The following is a 13644-nucleotide window of genomic DNA, read 5'->3' on the forward strand; positions in this document are numbered from 1 at the left end:
CCAAACGTAGGAATGGATGAACTCAGAGCTTAATTGCTCAGTCCTTTCTTTTGCTACCCAGAGTGAGGTGTACTATCAGTGGTGCTCAGATCCTTGGTTCATTGAGACATTGGTGTAATGCTCTCAGTTCCTTTGATTAAAATGTGTTGGAAAAGCCATCTCTGGGTAGGGAAGAGAAGTTAGTTTATTACAATGATGGTACTATACAAGGAAAATCAAAACAGCAAACACCAGGCAGTGTCCTTTTCCTCTTGAACTTCAATGATCAGCTTCACAGTCTAAGCAAACTCAATTGGGAGAGCAGATGGTGAGGTCAGAAAAATGAGGAAAACTTTATCCAGATCTGTGGACGACCCTAATCTTCTTGGATTACCAGCATCCTTACCTTTGTAGTCAAGATAGTTATGGTGGATTGAAGGGTTAAGACTCCATTTTTTGACCAGTGCAGTAAAATGGCATACATAGCTGATCCTTTTGAGGTATACCATAGACACTGTGTTCTTTTCCCTTTGCACCCTCCATGGTTTAGGTGCAGAGAAATCCTCCCCATTGATGCTCAACCACTTCCCAGCAGCAAGAAGCCTTTCTTAGAAGGTGGAAACAATTGGTCCATCTTTAGTTGGTTCAACATTGAGAAGATAGTTGCCTCCCAAAACTACTGTCTAAACCATTTCTGAAATTTTTTCAGATTCACCTGCAATGTCAGGCAAGGCCCTGTCACAATGATAATCCCAGGATGCCTTGCAGATGGTGGTGCATATCTTTCACTTGTGATCTAGTGACCTCCCTGGCTTGAATTTGTCTTGACAGTTGTAGTATCATCCATGGTAACAGGAATATTTTCAACCCCATAGGTCATTTCCCTTCGTCCTTGACGGAGCTATCACTGAAGCACCAAGAAAGAATATTTGTAGAGTTCCAATAAGTATCAGGACATTCTCATTCTCCATCAGATCAGCAGGTCAGGCCCCTGTTAACAAGGTCAAATAGCTCTGGCATTGTTTTCACACTGACAAAATGCTGTGTTTTGAAGCCATTTTTCTTATCGAGTAGATACTGCATGGAGCCATTCTAAGAGTAAGTGAAAGACTCTATAGCATACATTCCTCTTCCGGACTGCTGTTCCCAACTCATCAACTCAGTAGAACACGATGGGGATGGGGTCCCAGGTCCTCAGAGTTCTGGCTCCAAGACTAGGACTTGTTCAGTTGGTGAAGGCTTTGTGATACTTTGTGGTCTTGACTACGTACTGGCTCCATGGCCTGGACGAGTTCAGCCCACTTGTGGGGGTAGAAGAGTTATAAGGGGAACTGTGGCCCCAAGTTGGAGTAGCTACAGCCAGCCTGGTAGTTGTCATGCCTGACCCTCTAGTCCTGGGGCGGCTCCTCGCCCATCCAGTGCATGCATACCACTCACCACCCCAGGCCAGCTTTGAGAACATCCCCTGGGGCACTAACCCCCCTAAAACTGCCTTGCGCAACCGATCCAGAGTAAAGACTCGGCCACTTCAGGCTGTAGTGTTTCCCGGCCCACACGGAATCCCCGGACCCCCCTGGCCTCAACACCTGTCAATTAGGAGAGACTTTTAATTCATCAATCCTAATGAGTGAACCTCGTATGGAACCTGACCCAAGAGAAGCAAATGCTTTGTTATGTTCTGTTTTGTTCAAAGGGAAACAGGATCAGTATGGTGTTCCTAGTAGGAAATCTGGAAGAATGGAGAGCCTTGGGGTAGAGAGGTTGGGAAGAGCGGGAGTGCAGGCCAAGGAGGCAAATGTGGGACCTCCTCGCTGCCGTACTCATCTCAACCTCATTTAGCTCTCGTCTCTAATTAGCCCCTCAGCAAAATGTTTTGGTTTAAGTAGAATCTTAGAATACGGATCCAGAAAAAGACCAGCTCTATTAAACCATGCCCTCCACTTCAACTAGAAATAAAACAGGAGAAAAAGGAGACATATCTCCAAATTCAATTCTATCTTCAGTTATGCTTTATAGAGAACTTATGTCATTCACAAAAGAGATGTAGTTTCCCCAGGGGAGACAGCAGGTGTACATTTTCTCTCAAGGTTATTTAATTGCTGTCAGGAAGACATATGATTAACAAAACCAAATGCTAGAAATACGAAGTATAGACAATTTTAAAGTTGTTTATATAGTTGATTACAGTATATCATACAATGTGTTTATATGCCATAAACCTGCCTATCACAAACTGTTTCCACACCTGTGCATCTACATTAAACAGCCCACCGCTTAGCTGCGCATAAATCCCCTGCTGAGAGAATGGCCAGCACCCAGCAGAACCCAGCTTCCCCTAACGGCCTCTCAGTCACCTTCTCCACACCAGCTTCGCACCGGTGAAGCTGAAGCCTAAGGCCTACTGACCTGTAGCGTCCTCTGCTGCGGTGAGAGCCCTCGGAGCTCCATGAAAGGAGACCAGCCTGAAAATGACAGGCCTTTGGGGGTTCCTCACTGTCCTTTATGACATTGCTATTCAAAACAGGGCCTGCTGTTGTAATCTTGGTTACTGTTCAGAGATGAGACAAGCACAGAATCGAGAGAAAGCATTTAAAATGCTGAGAGCCATTTGGCAGGATAAGTTTATGTCTGTTGAATCTAATAAAAAATGGGACTTGAATTTTGTGTGTATTGGTTTTTTATTCCATTTTAAGTTATTTTTATTGCCCCTTCCAAAATATCAGCCTGTGACAGATTGGAAATAAAAAAAAAAAAAACTTGTCTTTCACTATACATAATTTGAAAAGCACTGCCTTAGAGAATGGCCCCCACACATGCCACATCCCAAAGCTTCCGCTTGACACTCTGATAGTTCCCAAGAGGCAGCCAATGGCCAAATGTGGACCTAGAAAGATCGTCTTCCCAAAGAGTCAAAGGGTCACTCGTAGGTGAGAAGCAAACATGTAATCTGCACAGGTGTTAAGTCCACACCGGGGGTTAGTAGATCTCATGAAACCAGCCCAGCTGACCCCTGGTCACAGTACAACCCTTAGTCTTTCCAACAGTAACGGCGTCGTAATGGTGGTCATAGAAGCAGCAGCCGTCAGGACTTACATGGGACTTACTGTGGTGCAGCTACTGTCCTACGTGTACTTGATGACAAGTGGTTCCTCTCTGTGCAGTGACACATAGCACGTGTACACTGGGAACCGTGGCATCAAACTGTTTACAGTGATTCCTTATATGGCCCTGAGAATTTGCTAATGACTGACCCCTCATTCAGGTATTTCAAGACATCATGCCAAATTATACTAGAGACACTTATTGAAGAATAGAAAAATAACCCCCAGGAAATAAGAGTTTCGTGTTCAGATACTGGTCATAGAGCTCAGCTGGAAAAAAAATTTTAACACAGAAACAGCATTCAATCTTGGAAAATATGGGGATAGTTTGAACTACGGTTTTATTTTGTTGTTGTTGCACTTGGAAATTCTCGGGCAGGAAACAGATTCACAAAGGCAAGGACAACAACACAACAAAACTTGCTTCACAGTACAGAAAGGTTATCTAGTACTAAGTCTTTCATTTACTAGTTTTCTCCCCCCAGATAGGTTGTAGACTGAGGCACAGTTCAGATATTTCTGTACTCCTTGCCCCGTATCGAGGTTTAATAAATGTTCCAATTTTACAAAGTCTGTATTTTACAAACAGAATCTATTTGCCCTTGAAGAATGAGCCTTCTTAGACTTGGTGTCAGGGCAGATGTATTCTGCCCTCTCCTGTGGTCTCTGCCACATCCAAACCTACCTCACTGCTGTCGGCAGCCAAATTCCCTACTTGGCTTTGGAGTGGTCAAAATAACTTAATCACACATGGATTTTCTGTACATCCTTGTAGGGAGGGATCAACGAGTTCACCCTAAGGAAATCTAAGTAGGGGAAACATAAGCTTCTCCCTCATGTTTCCATGGCCTTTGTCTTTCCTTGGGTTCTGGGAACAATGCGAGGCTCCATTTTGTGGGGTTAATGGATGTTCCCAAACCACATGAGCAGGCATGGAGATCTTTCCTCCCAACTGACTAAAATCTCTTCTTGCCACCAGTTTAAAGCCTAAATGGTAATGCTAAAGCCCAATCAATTAATATTCATTGGAAGCCCATAACATTCCAGAGCCATGATTCCTGCCCCTAATTAACCATGGATCTCAAGAGACTCTTCTCCACATTAACTCTTTGTGCCCTTCAAGATGAGGTCATGGGTGTAGGCATCCTCCTGAAAGTAGAGAAGAGAAAGAGTGAGCCTTGAAGGCAACTCGGTGAAAGACACAAGGTGAATTAGTGAAAAGACAAGAAGAAAAGGGTATCTGTTACGTAGTGGGGATGTTTCCAGGAGTGGATGTCCCCACTTGTGTCTTTGTGTTATTTCTTATGTCTCTGTAGTAACAAGAAGTAGGGTGGTTCCTAATAAAATGCCTTCAAAAAATTGTTGGGGTGCCTGGTTGGTTCAGGTGGTGAACAAGTGACTCTTAATCGTGGGCCATGAGTTCAAGTCCTGCATTGGGTGTAAAGATTACTTAAAAAAATAAAGCATTTAAAAAAACTGCCATTTTACCTTCCCAACAAATAATGAGAAAGATATTAATATGTCCACTTTATAGATAAGGACAACAAAACTCAGGAAGAATAAGTCTTTGTCCCCATGGTCATACATATTGGAGCAGAGCCAGGACCTTAACTGAAGTTCTTTGCCTTTAAGCTAAGTGGTCTTTTACCATCACAGCTACCTTTATGGTCTTTTCCTGGATTTAACATATCCCAAACTGAATTCCCAATTATTCCTCCAAATCTTTCTTCTATCAATGTCTGTATAAGTCTGGGAGTCATCTTTTGACACCTTATTCTCTCTTACTTTCCCAAATCCAACCCATCACCAAATTATGGCAATTTCACATCCAAACACTCCTCTTGCTACTTCTAGCTCCACCACGTGGTTCAAGCACTCCGGTCACTCAGTTATTTGTTAAATGCATGTCAAAGTAGAATGTGTCCCATTAAGAATGTTATCAGGAAGACAGAGTAGTTGGGACATGAGCTAGATTTCCTTTGAAAAATGAGATTTTGAGGGGGGCTTGGGTGACTCAGTTGGTTAAGCATCTGACTCTTGATTTTGGCTCAGGTTGTGGTCTCAGGGTCATGGGATCGAGCCCTGAGCTGGGCTCTGTGCTCAGTGGGGAGTCTGCTTTTCTCCCTCTTCCTCTACCCCTCCCTCCCACTCAATCACAATAAATAAATAGATAGATAGATAGATAGATAGATAGATAGATAGATAGATAAATAAATATTTTTAAAAAGAGGTTTCTTCAAAAGAAAATAAGGAAATATTTCCTTGGTTACATTAAGTCACATAATTACAGAAACTAATGACAGACAAGGTTCTTAAAATTCATTTGAAAAGACTTTTCTATATGGACAAAATTATACATGGATTTTGAAATTTGAAACTGAAATAATACTAATAAATTTGTGCCCCTCAAAAAAAAAAAAGAAGGAAAAATTACGTTTGTGGGTCATCATATTTGCTGGGATATATTGGGAAGTATTAGTTGTAGTCATGGTCATATCTTTTTTTTAAATATTTTATTTATTTATTTTTAGAGAGAGAGAAAGCATGCATGAGCAGGGGTGGGAAGGAACAGAGGGGGCAGGGCAAAGGGGGAGAGAATCTGAAGCCAACTCCACGCTAAGCACCGAGCGGAGCCACAGATGGAGGCAGGGCTGGATCTCACCACCGGGAGATCACGACGGGAGCTAAAACCAAGAGTTAGATGCTTAACACACTGAGCCACCCAGGCACCCCTGTCATGGACATATCTTAAGTTTGTATTTTAACTTTTCTAAATGCAACTGCAATCCTTTCAGGAACAAATCAGAGTTTCAATTAAATGCATTATGATTTAATAACAAAAGAAACTAATGCTTTAGATGATCTAGTTTTTCTTTCACAATCAGACTCTGAGAGCTGGGCAAACAAACGTTCTTATAATTTTACAGACTGAAAAAACGAAGGTACACAGAAGCAAAGTGACTTGCCCAGGGTCACACGACAAGACTAGGATCTGGAATACCCACATCCATTTAGGTGTTCCTTTCCCGTAGGCTCTGCTAGCCTTTCTGATGCAGTCTGTCCTCATATTTTAATGCTAAGATGACCCAAAGAATAAAAGCAATCTAGGAAATTCAGAGATTCAGCAGAAGTCTGTGGCACATACACTGTGGCCCAGATACCACAGTTCTTCTGTTGTTATTGTTCTAGACACAGTGTGTGTGCTCCAGAAAATCAAAAGCAAAGACCTCTGTCAGAAATTTTCTTAGAGGACAAGAGTATTAAAAATAACTATAGCTACAATGATTTGGTAGTGAACACACAATATAAAAAGAAGTAAACTGTGACATCAGAAATGTAAAAGGGCAGAGTTTTTGTATGCAATCCAAGTTAGGCTGTTAATGTAAAATAGACTGTTATATCTACAGAACGTTTTATGTAAGCCGCATGATAATCACCACACAAAAACCTCCAGTACATTCACAAAAGATGAAGAGAAGGGAATCAAAGCAGTCCACTATGCAAAATCATCAGTTCACAAAGGAAGGCAGCAAGGGAGGAAGAAAGAACAAAGGGACTAAAAAGCGGCCAGAAAATAGTAAGATAGCATTAATAAGTCCTTACCTATCAATAAGTGTTCTAATATAAATGGATTAAGTTTTCCAATCAAAAGGCACAGAGTAGTTGGATGGATGAAAAAAACAAGATCCAACTATATGCTGCCTGTAAGAGACGATGTTCATACCACCCAGAGTCATCTATAAATTCAATGCAATCTCTACCAAAATTCTATTGGCATTTTTCAAGAAATAGAAAAAACAGTCCTAAAATTCATGTGAAACCATAAAAGATCCTGAATGCCCAAAGTGATGTTGAGAACAAAGAACAAAGCTGAAGGCATCACACTTCCTGATTTCAAACTAGATTACAAAACTTTAGTAATCAAAACAGTATGGTACTTGTGAAAAAGACAGACATATAGATCAATGGAATAGAAAAGAGAGCCAGAAATAAACGCCTGCATATTTAGTCAACTGATATTTGACAAGGGAGCTAAGAATACTCTATGAAAGGACAGTCTCTTTAATAAATGGTGCTGGGAAAACTAAGATAACCACATGCAGGAGAATGAAACTGGGCCCCTATCTTATACCATACACAAAGATTAACTCAAAATGAATAAAGACTTAAACAGAAGAATTGAAACCATAAAACTCCTAGAGGAAAGCACAGGGGAAAACCTCCTTGACATTGGTCATGGCAATAATTTCTTGGATATGACACCACAAGTACAAGCAACAAATGCAAAACTTAAAACTGGGACTACATCAAACTAAAAAGCTTCTGCACAGCAAGAGAAACAGCCAACAAGATGAAAAGGCAACCTATAAAATGGGAGAAAAGATCTGCAAATCATATATCTGATAAGGGGTTAAAATCCAGAAGATATAAAGAACTCATACAATTCAATAACAAAACAAAACAAAAATCCAATTTAAAATGGGCAGAGGAAATGAATAAGATATTTTTCCAAAGAAGATATACAAACAGCCAATAGACACATGAAAAGATGCTCAATATCACTAATCATCAAGGAAATGCAAATCGAAACTACAAGGACCTATCACCTCACACCTGTAGATTGCTATCATCAAACAGACGAGAAATAACAAGTGTCGGTGAGGATGTGGGAAAAAGGGAACCTTTGTGCACTGTTGGTGGGAATGTAAAGGAATACAGCCACTATGGAAAACAGTATAGAGGTTTCTCAAAAATTTAAAAATAGAACTACATATGATCCATCAATCCCACTGCAGGATATATATTCAAAGGAAATGAAAATAGGGTCTCAAAAAGATATCTGCACTCCCATGTCAACTGCAGCATTATCCACAATAGTCAAGACATGAGAACAACCTAAGTGTCCAACAAAGTATGAATGGATAAAGATGCGGTGTGTATATATACATAATATATACCATATACAATGGAATATTATTCAGCTAAGAGAAAGGAAGAAATCCTGCCTTTGCAAAAACATGGATGCACCTTGAAGGCATTATCCTAAGTGAAATAAGTCAAACAGAGAAAGAGAAAGACAAATACTGTACGGTATCACTTACATGCGGAATCTTTAAAAAAAAAAAAAAGTCACAGACACAGGGAGTAGAATGCTGGTTACCAGGGGCTGGGGCGTGGGGAAATAGAAAGATGTTGGGCAAAGGGTACAAACTTGCAGTTACAAGATGAATAAGGTTGGGAGGATCTAATGTTCAGCCTGGTGATTATAGTTAACCATACTGTAGTATATACTTGAAAGCTGCTTCGAGAGTAGATCTTACAGGCTGTCACCACAGAAGAAACATGGCAATTATGTGAAGTGATGGAGGTGTTCGCTAATGCTCGCGTGGCGGCCATTTCCCAACAGAAGTATCTCAAACCAACACGTCGCACACCTTAAGCTCATACAATCTTATATGTCAATTATATCTCAATAAAGCTGGAGAAAAGATCTTTTCTTTATCAGTAAAACGACAATTCTACAGGGAAAAACTCACTATGACATATTTCTACAATACTTTCTTACACGCTGGTTCTTTTTGCACCAGATACAAATGCTTCGCGAAGTGACTGTTAATGCTACCGATCCCCTCCCTTCAACATATCTTTTCAAAATATTGTTTTTTCTTATGGTTCCTCTTGGAGTCAGAAGCCATATATTCTAAAGAAATTTAAGAAGCAGTCTAAAGAAGTTTTTTAAATATACTGTTCTATATAGGTTGGATCGGGTCACTACAAAATAGAATCTTTTTTTTGTCAGCTCTTTGTAGCCTACGCGAAGTATTTCTCTTCTCCCCATGTCCATGTTGTTGAAAAATTTTCCATGAGCTTCCCAAAAGCTGGGTTTTCATGCTAAAGTACACTCCTAGAAGTGCAAAGATAATAAGTAAAAAAGAATCTGTCAGTGACGTAGATGAAAATGAATGTTAGAGCAATTCCCGGGCAGCAGAGAAAGGCTCCAATGTTTACACAATCCCAGCGTGCATGCGTGGCTTCTTCCCCATTTCCCTGCTACACCTCACCTGGCTTTGCTCAAGACCTCAAATGCAGTGAAGTCTAGGCAGCACCTAATATTTATTCACGCCATTGTCAAGAGCATCTGTGCAGTTCTTGCCAAGGTCTGTCGTTGAATGTGTTTATCCAGCTGCATGGCAAAAACATAATACACAGTCATCATTTTACTCAGTCACCTACTCAATATTTTCTTCTATGATTAAATTAACTCATAAATATTACACTTTTAATGCCAGAAAGCCATGGCTCATCCAGCCAGTTGAATACTTGTTTGTCCATTTTCTGGGCATGCAGTCATTGCATTATAGAGTTTGAACTAATGAAAAGCATTGCATTTACTTAACATGCACAATAAACAGATCAGGATCCTTCCATGAGCTCCTCTGTTATTCAGCGCAAGGTCGAAGAAGAAATTTTGTAAGAAGCACTGAAGAACTATAGGTAGGGGCTGTGTTGGAAATGGTTTGGCTGTGTATGTGCAAATCTTCTCTGATTGCTCGATGCAAAGGACAGAAATGGCGGCTCTCTTTGCAACTGGCACAATGTCTTGCTCGACCAAGGAGGATTTCAAATAAACACATACACCATGGTCTCGCTTGTATTCAATTCATTACCAGACTGTGCTCATGAACCCTGTAGGCGCTTGCCATGTACTGTGACATTTTGAAACTTCTCTCTCTAAACATCCACACACGGTCCGGTTGTTTAAAGCAGCTGACAGAAGGCCTTACACACTCACCTTCATAGTGAAAGGACTGCAGCTTAAGGACAAGTCTGCCCTTGCTGTCCCAGACTAGCCCTGCTGACAGCGACGCAGTATGCATCTACACAGATACCCGGCACTGGATGCAAGAGCCACTTACCCCAGGTCCCTTCTCAAATCACCTTCTGAATGAAATATTTATAGCTGGCACTGCAGGGCACTTAGCTTTTCTAGAATTATATCCAAATTTGCACTATCATTCTGCGAATAGCCTTGGTTAGCAATTGCTCATAATGTCAATGCTTTTGGAAACTTTTTACAGTCATTTTATTGTTTTTATTTCAAAAATAAAACTTAAAGGAGCTTGAAAAGTAGGTTTTTAGATGATCACACAATGGCCAGATTTCAGTGGTTTCAGTTCTGTGCATTTTACTTTACGCGCACCTACTGAAATTAACCAAAATTAATCCATGTTTGAACAAAGACCGTGGGTACAAATGAGCCCTAACTTCCTAGACTCCTCGGTTCAGTGCACTAGCTGAAGTGTTTGGAATGCATTGGCCCTGGGAGGCGAAGAAGTTATAGCAAACAACATATGGGCTTTAAAACGGGAACTATCCAAGACAGAACAAGAAAGCTATTTTCACTCTACTCGTTCCTTTTTTTTCCTCCAGAAGATGAATTATTTCTAATCACATTTTATTTTCATCTTTAGAGCTGGATCCCAAAAGCGCCAGGTCAGTTTCAAACTGCTGGTGAGTTTGCAGCCCCGTCCAATGATTACCTAATGCAGTTGTGTCATCTGCTTTCCTTGTTGCGTGAAAACACACTAAGGAAATGTGTAAGTGCACTGAATTGTTCCCAACTCTTTTATTCACCTTTCAGCATGCTAGTTCCTTCCCTTGGCATTGATATCATTATGCATTTGTCAAAGATAGACTGTCACTTGAGGGCCTCTATTATGTGCAAGAATTGGCAGCAAATTTTGCCACTGGGATTTGCTTATATCCTCTGTATGTTATTGTACTTCTTTGGCATTCAGTAAATTCCATACACCCACTTCTTTGATGTTCATTCCAGCCCCTAAATGTGGAAACAATGACTGAAAGTTTGGATCAAAGCATCCCGTCGATGGCAAGCAACACAGCTCTCTGCTAGTTCACTAAAACATAGAGTATCCCCCGCCCCCACCACCCCAACACACACACACAAATCTAGACCAATAGTCCTCTAAGAACAGCTCTGGCTTCCCCAGTGCAAAGGCACTGGAGGAAGTTAAAGAAAACTCCAAGGTTTTAAGAAGAAGAAAGAGATTAAACAAGACAGTGAAATTGAAGCTCATGATCATTTTTAACCGTAGAGAAAGCTAAGTACTGTTCCAATTGGTCCACCTGTTTGTTTTTTTTCTCCCCTGCCACTGGTCTAGTCCAGTCTAGCATTTCTACTGAGCCAGGCTTATTCCAGGTTTGGGAAAGTCTCTAGATCTCATTTCTGTATAATGTCAGCTACACTTAGATGGCTCGGATTTTTTAAAATAACTTTTTAAAAGAAGGATTAAAGGGCCCATGAATTAAGGAATTATAAAAGTAATTGACAAAGAAAACCAGAACTACCAAAATTTCAGTGGGTTACTTCTGCAAACTAAAATTAGCTGTCTGGAACACATTTTCAGTGTTTGCTTTTGCTTTACTCCTGGGATGCCAGTGTAAATAATTACTTCATTCAATTTATTTCACAGGTCAACTTTGACTCATAAAAGCATTAAAGCAGGTAACCCCTTAGGGATGTTGGTAAGACAGATGAGCAAATAGATATGAAACTGTCGTAAGCTCTTTGGGGGGGGGGGGCGGGCAAGACACTTTATAAATCCAGGATATTTTATGGTTGTGTTTTCGCTTCATTCCATTTGGTATCCAGAATGTGTTAGTTATAATTAATATACAATGTTGGGAACTATTATAAAAGTACCATACTCCTTTTAAATATAGTGAAGAAGATAATTGTGTTTGGGGGAATCTCATCCTGTATAAATTAGAAGAATTCCCAGTAGAGTGCCATAACTGAGAATCGGGCTGACCGCACTGAATGGAGAAGAGAGCCGTCTTAGCATGGTAGCCGGTGCTCAATCAAAAGGTAGAGCGCCAAGGAGGTAACATGACAGCCCTTAAAATATCAGTTTCAGATTGCCTAAGTGGGAAGTTTTCATGGCCAGATGTATGCAACAGTGACATCCAGCGGTTGTAGAGATAATTACATGTATCTCTTTTTAAAATATAAAATGTTCTATATTATAACCAAATACTCTGTATTGTCAAATGTTGCCTGGCCACAGCGTAAGTCAGTAGTAATACAGGCTAAATTGCCAGTGCAGCTAAATTTACTGTTTATTCACTGAGAAGTTTCCAAAGTCTGTTGTTCCATTATTATTATTTTCTTGCTGTTTAATTTTACTAAAATTAGAGAGGGTTTACTCTCCAAGGGTCTCTCTGACCCTCCTAAGCACACTTAGCTATTTTTGCAAACATAAATGAGACTTCGTGCTACTGCAAACCCAGCAAAAATGGAAGCTACGCTTGACTCCCCTGATAAAATACTCCAGGGAAGGCATGTGTGACCCTGAATATTTTCATTGTTGTAGAATTGCTCTAAGAAATTCATTAAGACTTTTTCCAAGTAGTTGATGAAGAAGAGAAAGAAGGAGAGGAAAGAGAAGAAAAGGAAAGGAAAATAAAGGAGAGAAGAGAGAACGGAAGGGAGGGAAGGAGGGGAGGAAGGTAGGAAGGAAGGAAAGAAGGAAGGAAGACAAGCAAGAAAAAGAGGAAGGAGAGAGAAGAAAGAGCAGGACTACCCACTGATCTGTAATAAGTTTTGGTGATAGGCCCACTAATGTGATAATATATCTAAAGAGGGAATTCAAAGAGCTATTCTCCTCCCTAAAATTTTTTCATTTTAAATTGCATTCTTTCAACTAGCACGCAACTAAGATAAATAACAACAACAACAACAACAATGTTCATTTAAAAAAGTCCAAGAAGAGCCACTGCTGCTTGGAAGTACCTAGACCACTGCCACGTATAAGAAGATGCTTAAAAAGCACCCCCTCCGCCATGTTGGGAAAGAACTTGAAAGAAGCCTCTTGGGTCACCTGAGCCTATAAATCATGTACGTCCAGGGCAATGCTGAGCACATCAGGTAACTGCTAACCAACGTCCCAGGCAGCGCTCCTTCAGAGAGACCGTCACCTTGTGGCAAGCTGTTTCTTAATCTTAGATTCCCTTCTGTTAGGCTTTTTCTCTTCAACTGCCTGCCTCTTTAAAGTCCTCAAGATGGGAAGAACTTAAAGGTGCCCTCTTTCACTTCTGCTTTGTTATCTACCCAACTCTAGCAAGAAAATCAAGACATAACTCCATAAAAAGTGCCAACTGCTCTTTAGCTAACCAACCCCCGTTGTGCCCAAATGGCAGAGAAGAAAGAACATCATAGAAACTCTGCTGCATTGAAGGAGCATGTGTGTGTGAAGCCTGTGATCTGCATTAAGCAAAGAGCGCTAGGACAAAGGGATGGGGATGGTCTCTGCAAGAAAAGTCTGGGAAATGATTCCCATTTGTGTCAGTGAGAGTTAGGGGAGATGTGCATTGAAACAGAGCAGGGAGCCACGTCTGTTTGCTTTTCCAAGGCCTTTGAACTGCAAGCTGGCCTATCCAGATTCTGAAGAAAAAGAATGCCATGCTCCTATCACTGCTCTCAAGGTACCTTCCCTTGGAGATTCCTCTGCCCTGTTGCTTCTCCCAGAAACTTTCACAGCAG

General features: G+C 40.8%; 1 pseudogene; it reads right to left on the bottom strand.

The window, feature by feature from the left end:
- Nucleotides 1–278: 278 nt before the first annotated feature.
- Nucleotides 279–1441, bottom strand: LOC123798300 (tissue alpha-L-fucosidase pseudogene; annotated as a pseudogene).
- Between the last annotated feature and the right edge of the window lie 12203 nt (nucleotides 1442–13644).

Source organism: Ursus americanus, chromosome 1 (assembly GCF_024610735.1).
Source record: "Ursus americanus isolate L20-20 chromosome 1, mUrsAme1.1.p, whole genome shotgun sequence".
NCBI classification, from domain to species: domain Eukaryota; kingdom Metazoa; phylum Chordata; class Mammalia; order Carnivora; family Ursidae; genus Ursus; species Ursus americanus.